This window comes from Engraulis encrasicolus, chromosome 20 (genome assembly GCF_034702125.1).
Source record: "Engraulis encrasicolus isolate BLACKSEA-1 chromosome 20, IST_EnEncr_1.0, whole genome shotgun sequence".
Classification (NCBI taxonomy): domain Eukaryota; kingdom Metazoa; phylum Chordata; class Actinopteri; order Clupeiformes; family Engraulidae; genus Engraulis; species Engraulis encrasicolus.
The window spans coordinates 50,800,747-50,813,246 of NC_085876.1; the positions used below are offsets into that span (position 1 = coordinate 50,800,747).

At 44.0% G+C, this 12,500-nt stretch overlaps 1 protein-coding gene across 2 annotated transcripts in view; it reads left to right on the plus strand.

Moving 5' to 3' along the window:
- Positions 1–12,500, plus strand: part of thrb (thyroid hormone receptor beta) — a 206,008-nt gene that overhangs the window by 65,309 nt on the left and 128,199 nt on the right. For both annotated transcript variants that reach the window (XM_063186085.1, XM_063186086.1), the window contains exon 2: positions 4,544–4,653. The gene's annotated coding sequence lies outside the window, so the exon portion shown is untranslated. The remainder of the gene's footprint in view (positions 1–4,543; positions 4,654–12,500) is intronic.

Consider the following 12,500-nt stretch of genomic DNA (forward strand, 5'->3'; position numbering starts at 1 on the left):
AATAATCGTGTTTGTTCTGTCCGTCTGTTGGACACATACAATGCGACAGAAAGGACGGACGGCTGGTTTAATAAACAATGAAATCATCCCATGCGAGTCATGAATTTGGAGTGTGTTACAACGGATGTGACCGTTGAAAAATAAAAACTGATCAAGCAATGCTTCAATCATGTGTTTTTAACTTTGTTGGCTATGAAGCACCAAAACTTTTAAAACGGTCAAGTAATCCTCAGATGAAAAGATCCGTCTTCGAAAAAACATGTGTTCGTGTGAAACTATAGACGGTAGCTTTGCAAGGCTATTTAATGCCTGCATTTAACTTGACCAAAAATTACTGTAAAGTAGCTGCACGTTGCAATAAAACCAAACTTATTCGTGAGAAACTGATGCAGCCCCAGGCCAGCCCCAGGCCAGCCCGACTTCAGCGCAGCAGAGGTGAAATCCCCTCTCGTTGGGTGTGTATATTATAGAGAATATGCGCATGCACATTTCAACTACCGTATTAACTGGAATGTTTTTGAGGGTTGATATTACAAAAAATCAGTAGGTAGGCCTAATTTTACTTCTCTTTTCTGTACCTTCCATTCAACCACGAGTGGCTGGCTCTGTCCAGCCACCAATAGGAACTAAATAACTTAAAAATAAGATTCTTTTTTGGGGGGTGGGGGGGAGGACACTGGCTACAGACATAATGTATGGAAGGACACTGGCTACAGACATAATGTATGGATGAAAGGACACTGGCTACTTTGGACATATGCATTGCATTGCAATTTACAAATGTGTGTTGATATTACAATTTACAAAGGTGTCGTGTGTGTGTGTGTGTGTAGGGGGGGGGTGTTGCTTCTATGTTTGTTTGTTTGTTTGTTTATTTGTTTGTTTGTTTGCTGTTGACCAGGGGTCCGTATCTCGAAAGCGTCTTTGCTAACGATGGTAGCAACGTCCTTAGTACGAGCGACTCAACTGCATATTGACAGCGACGCTCACCACTAAATCCAAGGGAATGGTGTTACGTCTTAAGACGATCTTAAGACGATCTTAAGACGGTCTTAAGACGGTTAGCAACGACAATAATCGAGAAACGGACCCCAGACTATCAACACTCAAGTTTTTGAACTAGGCAGAAGCACAATGGCTACGTGTACATGAGACATTTGATTAAGAATGAGAAAAGAAAGCCCATTGGGAAACTCCAACTCCAATTGTCATTGTGACACAGCACTCTACAGCACACTAGTGAAAACTGCATACTGCACACAACGAAATTGCATTTATGCCTCACCCGTGCAAGGGGGCAGCCCTCAATGGCGCCCCATGGGGAGCAGTGCGGTGGGACGGTACCATGCTCAGGGTACCTCAGTCATGGAGGAGGATGGGAGAGAGCACTGGTTGATTACTCCCCCCACCAACCTGGCGGGTCGGGAGTCGAACCAGCAGCCTCTGGGATGCAAGTCTGACGCCCTAACCGCTCACCCATGACTGCCCTTTAACTCACTTTAATTCTGAATAAAGCTTAATTCCGCTTCTACACAACACATTCAACACATTTCACAATTCGGAATTAAATGAAAGATCAAAGTAAACTCGCCAGAACTATTTAATTCTGAATTATTCATTCGAAAATAAAAACATTATCTGAACGTAGCAACTGTGTACCAAGGAAGTAGGGATGTCCCCCTCCCCTCCATGTACCCGGGGGAGAGGGGAAAGAGGCAAGGTTTTCCTTAGCCAGATTATCGTCGACTTTCAAATCTCTTTGATCCGCCTACCTTGGTTTGCTACTGGTTGTTTGCTTCCCGACAATTTGGGAGGAGTTCAGGAGTTCTGGAGTTCTGGAGCTCAGAAACAATATTTGTATTGCTCTGTACTGGCCTGACTAGAAGTCGTTGAAGGTGCTGTGTCAGTGCTGAGGGCACGGCCTGGTTAGGGCTTCCTTGTACCCGGGGTAGAGGTGTTGTGTCACTAGGAGGGCACGGCCTGGTTAGGGCTTCCTTGTACCTATTATACTAAAACCGTGTGGCGTGGGCCCCTTGTTGGCGGTGGCAGACTTCAGTTTTGCCCGGCCCCTGGACACTTTTTTTGGGGTCTTTTTAGACTTTATTATGGATAGATAGGACAGCATGAGAGGTAGACAGGAAGCGAATGGGGAGAGAGACGGGGAGGGGTCGGCAAAGGACCGCGGCCGGGAATCGAACCCAGATCAGCCGCATGGCAGGCGAGTGCCCTACCGGATAGCCACGGCAGGGCCTGATTTTTTTTTTTCACATCCATTTATTTTATTATTAATAATAATACTTTCTTTTTATATAGAGCCTTTCAAAACACCCAAGGACGCTTCACAGAGTGTTGTGTTGGGAAAGTGTGAGTGTGTGTGCGCGTCAGTGTGTGAGCGTGTGTGTGAATGCATGTAAGTGAAAGTGCTTGTGGAACTAGCAGCCATAAGCCTCCAGGAAGAGATGTGTCTTAAAGTGTTGCTTAAACATGGCCAGCAAAGGGGCATTCTGGATGTGGTCGGGCAGATTGTTCCATTTATTTTGAATCGTGACATTAGTTAAAAGGGTACATAACACTCCATAGAAGTTGACTCATTGCATGCAGTGCAAGAAGGGAGGAACCCTCTCCTTCACAACATCTTTACCACTTGTGAAAAAATGAGTCTACTACCATCATGAACTGCCCAAAGTCCCTTGCCAACACACCATTTATCTTAAAACTTTGTGAGATTTTCTGTTGCTTTAAAGTAGGGCCCTGGACACTTGGGGCTGTTAGTATTGGGCTCCAAACCGTACTGGAAAATGGTACCCTTCAGGAGGGGTACCAGCTTATGGTACGGTTTGACAATTATGTGCGTTTGTCCCTAAATATAAACATTGCTCCCGCGATTGACTTCAAAATAGCAACGGACATAACTGACGAGCTGATATAGGCATGCCTATCTGCATTTCTCTATTCATTTTTAAATGGCGAAAACAAACATCTGGACAAACGTCTGAAATTCAGACGTAGACTACAAGAGTAGGCCTACAGCTCTCAACAGGGAAGAGGCAATCCAATGAAAGTTGGGCGGATTTAAAAAAAAACAAAAACAAAAAAACAAAATGACCCTCCAGGAATAGGCTATGATTTATTTTGCGATAGGCCTATGCAACTTTTACGCACTTCAGCCAACCCCCGTAAATTCAGTGCAGTGTTGTACTTTTCACCAATTACTTCAACTGTTGCGCAACTAAACTACCTTCCGCGTCTTTTTCATGGCTTTTCAAGTTTTTGATAGGTAAATCCTTCTTTGGTCTCGTCTCGGAAAGTGACAGGGGAAAGTAAGCAACTGACTGGTTGCCTAGCAACTCACACGCAACTTACTCCACAGCTGGAGCAGCGCAGAAAAAAAGGGATTCGACTGTGAATCTACAAGAGGTTACGCCAAGTTTGGTGTAATAAGCAACCACGTGTGTAATATGAAAACAAAAAAGGCTCCACTGCTGTCACAACCACAAAACTTAAGAACCACTCGCTGTCTGTGTTCGATGTGCCAGCCGAGCGCTGGCTGTCACGCGCCCCTCGCTGATTATAGTCCCTTTTGCGGTAGAGACACAACTGTACCGAACCGTACCAAAAGCATTCCGTACCAAACTGGCAGATACTGAACCGTACTGTACCGTACTGCTTGGTGGAAACGTAGCTTTTGTGGCTATCTTGGCGACGCCTTGTGGCAGTAATTTCGGGCAGCTTTTTCTCTGTATTTTTCAACTGCGCATGAGCAGCATTTGCTTGTGAGATGATTGGATCAATGACAGCGCAGCTCAGCAGGCGATTGGCTCTTTTTGACAGCTACTAGAGTACACAGTTGCAATTTGTTAAAAGCTATTGACCGTCAGAAAAATAAAAACAAATACCATGATAATATTGAACACCATTCAAGTGTAAAGAAATCCTGCACACTGCCCATTCCACCAACAAGCTTTAATACAACGTTTCGGTCATCCAACCTTCTTCGGGTAACTTATATTGTCAAATGTAATGGTATCAGACTGAAATTGAATTGATCGAAATCAAGAAAGAAGTCAAGGGCCAAACTCAATATTTATTTCTTTTGCATTTTGACAAAATGTGCAAGCACTCACTTAATACTCATAGTCATATTTCGCACACACTCTTGCCCATTATTCATGGTAGTTGAAATATGCCTGCATATGGTGTTGCCTACTAGTTGAGAGCTGTTTCACTGGCCTGGGTGCACTCATATTCCATGTGACGCACCAACATTTTCATTTTCAAGTCTTGTTTTTTTTTCTTTTTTCAATTTCAATTTCAATTTTACTATACGTTAATGGTGTATGTGGGCCAACTGTATTTCACATTTAAAATGATCTCGCGGGCCGAATACAATTACTCTGCGGGTCAGATTTGACCCCTGGGCCTAAGTATGTCATCCCTGTTCTACACTCTAGAGCATTCCAAGATTCTAAAATTCTATGTATTCTATGGAGCTTTCGTGTCCAAAAGAGTGATTTAAAGGTTCATTTATTCTTTTTTTTTACAGGTTAATCCATTCCTGCATGGAAGGATCTGCTACATTCTGGCGGTGATTCTGGACCAGAGTGAAGCAGACCTGATTCAAAGGGGCCTCCTCTCCTCTCCCAAAATGATTGAGTGAGTATTAACTTTAAAGGATGACTGTTTTATGTACTGCTCCACGCAAACAATTGGTGAGCTTTCATGAGCTGGAATACGCCCACTGACATTTGGAAAGACTTGAGTCTAAAAGTTTGAGTGCGTTTCTGCTGAAGCTTCAAGGTTCCATTAATAATCGACATGAGGTTTTTGTGTGCAAACTCAGTGTGATGTGATGTCTTTTGGCAAGTGTGTGTTTTGTTTGTGTGTGCAAGCCTTTTTTGTGAGACTTTGGCCCGGTGCTAGATGTTTTCTTTGGCCACTGCCCACACACTGAAGTAGGCTCCCTTTATCGATCCCAGGGGTGTAAATAGTAATCGATATGTGTCGCAACAGTAACTCGGGCCATTCGTGAAGTCTTTACGAGAAAAACAGACAAAAATCAACTTTAATCCTTGTGGTGCCTTTACGAGTAGCCTTGTTTCTCGTGGTTGGGCGACGAAAAGGGGAACTGAGAATTGGGGTAGTTTTGGTTCTGGGGGGAAGAATAATGCTGACGGACGTCAACAATCAAGCGCGACTGAAGGCTGACTGGAAAAGACGATAATCAAACATTTCAAACAAGTGACTTCCGGTTAAGTTTAGGGTTAGGTTTAGGTTTAGGTTTAGGGTTAGGGCCAAAACATACCAAGGCAGAACGGAACGGTCCCGGGAAGAACGCGGTCTTTCTGCTTAGTTTTGGCCGGCGTGTTTTTCTCTGCCTTTCACACTGCCAGCGTCGGCGTGCGCAGCCAGTCCTATTCAAAACCCTCCCCACAGCCAAAGCTAGCATGCTACTTTGCCATTCATTTGAATGAGACACCGCCGGTCGCCGGCGTGAAAAACACGCTCGAGTTCTATTTTCCAAATGCAGCGCGGCGCGGAGCCGGCTCCCGCGCCGCTGACGCTCGACTACCGCCGGTTGGTGTGTAAGGACAGATATGTTTCAATGTATTTTCACCGACGCCGGTAATAAACGCGGCCGTTCCGCGACGCTTTACCGCCCTGGTGTGTAAGACCCCTAAGACTAGGTTAGAAAAATGTTGGTGACAATAAGTTTATAACAGAGGTTCTGCGCTAAGGGTGTGTGTGTGTGTGTGTGTGTGTAAGTGTGTGTGTGTGTGTGTGTGTGTGTGTGTGTGTGTGTGTGTGTGTAAGTGTGTGTGTGTATACATACACACACACGGGTGTGTAGATTGACACTGAGACCGATAAACACACTGAGACCACACACACACACACGCACACACACACACACACACACACACACACACACACACACACACACACGCACACACACACACACACACACACGACGCTTTACCGCCCTGGTGTGTAAGACCCCTTAAGGTTGGGGATACTGTTGAAGGAAGGGAGACATGGCATGAAGCTGACACAACGACAGCGCTCCCCTCCCGGAATACACGCACACTGCTCGGGTGGTCTATCTCCCTCACTCGCTCTCTCTCACCCTCTCTCTCACCCACTCTCGACGACAGCGTGCGTTGCCCAACTACGAAGAATGAGGCTATATCGTAGCGGCACCACGAAGCATGTAGTTTATTTTCCCCGATAATGGGTTCTGTGTCGATGCATCGATCCTATGGTCGACGATTGAATGGAGTCGCATCATATCGTATCGCGAGGCATTCTTAAGTATCGAAAACATTCACATGGCTGCCCCCTGCTCAATACCCTAGCTCCAAAACATGATTGAAGTGGAAAAGTAATCGTAAAAAAAAAAATGAATCGAACCGCATCGTATCATATTGTGGGGCATTCTTAAGTATCGAAAAGAATCGAATTGCTGCCTTAAAGGGACACTGTGTGAGATTTTTAGTTGCTTATTCCAAGAATTCATGCTGCCCATTCACTAATGTTACCTTTTTCATGAATACTTACCACCAGCATTATATTCTAAGTATTCATCATGACTGGAAAAATTGCACTTTTCATACATGAAAAGGGGATCTTCCCCATGGTCCACCATTTTGAATTTCCAAATACAGCCATTTTTAGCTGCAAAAATGACTGTACTTGGACCAGACTAGAAAATATTTGTTTATTACTTAGTAAACTTTCATGTAAAGATCAAATTTGGCAATAGGCAGCCCAGTTTCAATGAGCAGCATAGTTGCAGTACCTTTTTTGACCATTTCCTGCACAGTGTCCCTTTAAGAAATCGATATTGAATAGATTGAAGTATTGTCAAAGAGGCTGTGACTTACTAGCCTGGTCCTGACCATCCCATAATACTGCCATTTAATTTCCTATTCATGGTCTGGAGGTTGTTTGATCTGACGCGATTGCAGGAAGCGGGAAGGAAATTTGTTGAACATTGAACAAGTTGTTGAACAAACATGTCTGACGTCTATCTATGGCGATGTAGGACCGTTTAACAGACAGGTCTGACATAACATCCTACCGCAGGATAAAATTACAACGTAGGATCGTTTGTCAGAACACCGGCCAAATCCTGCCGCTCAACATCGCTCCACAGAAAACAGGTACCAGACGTAGTGCAGAGCCAAGTCTCTTGGCGGAAGTACGTAGGATGGTGTGCGAGGCTAGTGATTTACACCCCCTGATCGATCCCATGGCGCTGGTTATGGTTTTGGTTTTTTTGTCTTAGTCTCTGGCCCAAGCACGATTGCAACACTGAACCACCAAAAGCATCCATCTTGACAGCTGGTCAAAAACCATTAATCTCATACCTGGACAAGACGCGGACACACACATGGAGGACACACACATGGAGGACACACACATGGACACACACACACGGACACACACACACGGACACACACACACGGACACACACACACGGACACACACAGACACACACACACGGACACACACACACGGACACACACATGGACACACACATGGACACACACATGGACACACACATGGACACACACATGGACACACACACACGGACACACACACACGGACACACACACACAGACACACACACACGGACACACACACGGACACACACATGGACACTACACACACGCACAAACGCACACGCCCACACACTACACACACACACACGTGCACACGCACGCACACACACACATACTACACACACTTGCAGACACAGTGTATAATCAGTCTTGTATAAGGTACTCTGCCACAGGTAATTACAACACTAGCTGTATGATTCAAAAGAAAGAAGTCTACCGTACACTTCCTTGACTTTATGCTCGTTTTTTAGAGCGAACAACGTGTTTTGCCTCTGAGCGTCATCAGGCTCGCTCACCTGAGAGAGGCAAAACGCGTTGTTCGCTCTAAAAAAAATAATTTTAATACTGTAGTGTTGTATCATACCTGAGTGAGCCTGATGACGCACTGAGGCGGAAAGCATTGGTCACTCGAATAAACGAGCATAAAGTCAAGGAAGTGTACGGTAGACTTCTTTCTTTTGAAGTATTGAACATTCCTGCATTCACCAGCACCTAGGAGCTGTGCATGGAACTTTGAACTGTTGACATTACATTACATTTAGCAGGCGCTTTTATACAGAGCGACTTACATTTACCATTTTTCAGGATATTAGTTACAGTCCCTGGAGCAGTGTGGGGTTAGGTGCCTTGCTCAAGGGCACTTCAGCCATGGATGCAAGTGTAGGGAGAGGTCAGGGGGGATTCGAACCTACAACCCCTATATTGAAAGACCAGCTCCCTAACCGTTAGGCCACGGCTGCCCCAGTCCTGTTGACTAGTAGTATGATATTACATGGTTTCAACTTTGTAAGAGCATAGGCCTATGACTACTGTATTGTTGTAACGGCATCTGTAAAAGTTCTACTTGTACTTTATACAACTCTGTGTATCATCCCATTGAACTGAAATCCTGAGCATGGATCACAAGATCATCCCAATATCCATCCTGGATCACAAGATCATCCCAATATCCATCCTGGTGTTTGTGAGAGCCATGCGGCCCCTACTGTTTATTTATTTGCATTGATGTTGAAAGAAAAGAAAGGAAAGAACATTTCACAAGCAACGGGGGAATGTGGGGAATGATGTATGGGGTATTTCAATCAATCATGCACGCACACACTCAAACACCAACACCTGCACACACACAGACACAGACACACACACACACACACACACACACACACACACACACACACACACACACACACACACACACACACACACACACACACACACACACACACACATACACACACACACACAGAGAAACAGAAGGTTCACTCATGCCAAAGACTTGAAGCACCTCTGACTGTGCGTGTGCTGGAGTGAAACCCAATGCAGCCTGTTACTCAACCTCAATCCAGATTGGCCCTCGTCTGTATCTTTGCCCTTGTGTCTCTCCTCTCCTCTTCTCTCCACTCCTCTCCTCTCCTCTCCTCTCCTCTCCTCTCCTCTCCTCTCCTCTCCTCTCCTCTCCTCTCCTCTCCTCTCCTCTCCTCTCCTCTCATCTCCTCCCCTCCTGTCCTCTCCTTTCATCCTCTCCTCTCCTCTCCTCTCCTCTCCTCTCCTCTCCTCTGAGAAGTGCTGGCTCCAAGTCCTGGATAATGAGCCCATGGTGTGCAAGGTGATTCCAAATCACAGCACTGTTATCCACGGAAACGTACAAATAAACGTGTACAAATAAAAGAGTTGGAGCTACTTAATGGAGCGGATATAGGCATCTGCCAAACAATAAATAATGTGTTTGTGGAAAATGTGCTTGGCGCTTATTATTATTATTAATAATATTTGTAATATTATTATTAATTTTAAAGGAACTATTGTATAAAAGCAATATAACCCTCGTGTTCGGGATGATGTTTAATGTACAGTGGTGCTCATATGTTTACATACCCCAGCAGAATATACACTTTCTCTGCGATTTCTCGCGAAATATGACTGATTACACAAAACCTTTTTTTTCACTCATTGCTAGTGACTGGCTTAAGATATTTATTAGCAATATTCTTTGTTTACTCTTTCAAAAGCATGATCACAACCCAAACTACCCAAATGACCCTGTTCAAAAATTTACATACCCTAGTTTCTGATGCTGAATATGGCCCTGTTTAACATCAAGGACCGCTCTAAATTGTTTGTGGTAGTTGTGGATAAGGCTCTTAATGTTCTCAGATGACAAAACAGCACATTCTTCCTGGCAGAATGGTTGTTTCCTATAATATCTTTGGGTGTCTTGCTGGAACCTCACATTTGAGGTTTCCCCTGAGTGGCTCAATGATGTTGAGATCAGGAGAGGGAGATGGTCGCTCAAAAACCTTCATTTTATTCTTTCTGAAGCCAATGATGGGTTGATTTGGCTTTCTGTGTCAAAATATCGTCATGTTGGCACTGTTGGAATTTCAATTCAGAAATTCAATATGAGGGGTTTGTTTGGAATCAAACCAATGGGCAAGGGAATCGTTGCATTGCAATGATCATTGCAAGGGAAATTGTTCAGGAGGCATAGGACAACCAAAAAATAACTTCAGGTGAAATGTAGGACAACATGAAAAAATGTTTTAAACTGTACAGGAAAGAGGCACTTGAGGAAAGATGGGCTGTTGGGAGTTGCCAGGAGAAAGCCATTACTACAAAAATGCAAACATGTTATTTTGCATATGATACACCAAATAGCATAGTGAGAAGCATCAGAATGCATGTGACAAAGTCATTTGGAAAAATTAGATCAATATGGAACTTTTTTCAGCCACTATTAACAGTACCATCTGGAGAACAGTCAACGGAGCCTATGATGAAAGTTACACCATCCCTTCTGTGAAACATGGTTATGGACCACTGATGTCATGGGGACATTTGAGTTACAAATGCACTACACTTTTGGTCCATACTCACAGAATGATGAATACATTACCCCGTGAAAAATACTGGAGGAAACTTTACACTCATCAGCCTTGAATCTGCACATGGTCCATTGTTTGGACATGCCAACATGACAATATTTCAGCGCAGAAAGCCAAATCAACCCGTCATTAGCTTCAGAAAGAATAAAATTAAGTTTTGTGCGACCGTCTCACTCTTCTGATCAACATCACCGAGCCACTCAGGGGAAACCTCAAATGTGAGGTTCCAGCAAGACACCCAAAGGTATTATAGGAAACAACCATTCTGCCAGGAAGAATGTGCTGTTTTGTCATCAGAGAACATTAAGAGCCTTATCCACAACTATCACAAACAATTTGGAGCGGTCCCTGATGTTGAACAGGGCCATATTCAGCATCAGAAACTAGGGTATGTAAACTTTTGAACAGGGTCATTTGGGTAGTTTGGGTTGTGATCATGCTTTTGAAAGAGTAAACACAGAATACTGCTAATAAATATCTTAAGCCAGTCACTAGCAATGAGTGAAAAAAAAAGGTTTTGTGTAATCCTTCATATTTTGAGAGAAATCGCCAAGAAAGCGTATATTCTGCTGGGGTATGTAAACATATGAGCACCACTGTATATCCTCCCGAGTGTGATTGCCTCAGCCTTCGGCTTCGTGCCTTTGGCCGAATCACACCCGGGAGGATATCCGTTAACATCATCCCTCCCACTCAGGTTATATTTCTTAATGGTCACATTGGTTTGTTATCCTGCTGACAGGCAAAAAAAACAAAGTTGTGAAATGATTTGGATAAAATTTTGTGGAGTTGTTGGAAATGACAAAAGGAACAAGTGATCACGATGCGGATCCAGAATTTTTTTTTAAAGGTTCTACACCGTTGTGGGATGGGGCGAGTTTTGACATTCCAGGTTCTAACTACACACAAAGAAGGCAGAAAGGCTTGACACAAATAGGGTATAACAAATACGAGTCTATGCACCTGCCACTTAGTCCTACTTGATTACCTGAGCCCTCTCCTTGGGAATTAGTCAGTGTTTAGGCTCTGAAGAAGACAGTAGTCGCAATGCGTCAGCCCATTTAATTAAAGGCTTTTTAACTTCACCAGCAGTGTGCCTTGGAATCTTTGGCAGACCTTATCAACAGCCACAACTGGAGCTAAGTCTGACCATAATTTTAAGAAACTTTATTTCCTTGAGCCAAAGAGCACCTGCTAAAGAGAAAAAAGTGAAGCAGCACTCCTCCATGATCAACATTCTCTTGTGAACAGTTGATTTTTTTAGCATAAGGGTATAACAAATGTTCTATCAAACAGCTTCCTTGGCGGAGGTCTGCACTCTCTGAGTGCATTTCTTGTTGTGTATGTAAACTAATATATTCCAGAAATATATATATATATGTATTTTGGAAATGTGCTTTTCAAAAAATTTGAAGAAAAAAAACTCAAGACGACCAGAAATGTAAGATATGTGCAGAGGTCATTAAGGACCACAGCTACAAGGTTGACCCTGTGAGGTCACTCACTACCATAGCTACGAGGTTGACCCTGTGAGGTCACTCACTACCATAGCTACGAGGTTGACCCTGTGAGGTCACCACATGAAGGACCATAGCTACGAGGTTGACCCTGTGAGGTCACTCACTACCATAGCTACGAGGTTGACCCTGTGAGGTCACTCACTACCATAGCTACGAGGTTGACCCTGTGAGGTCACCACATGAAGGACCATAGCTACGAGGTTGACCCTGTGAGGTCACTCACTACCATAGCTACGAGGTTGACCCTGTGAGGTCACTCACTACCATAGCTACGAGGTTGACCCTGTGAGGTCACTCACTACCATAGCTACGAGGTTGACCCTGTGAGGTCACTCACTACCATAGCTACGAGGTTGACCCTGTGAGGTCATAATTTATTCATGCAAAAATGTCCAATAAAATTGAGGCGATAATATTGCACATGGTATAATTGAGGGAATGAGGAAATTTCCTTGATTTTTTTCAGAATTTTGCTT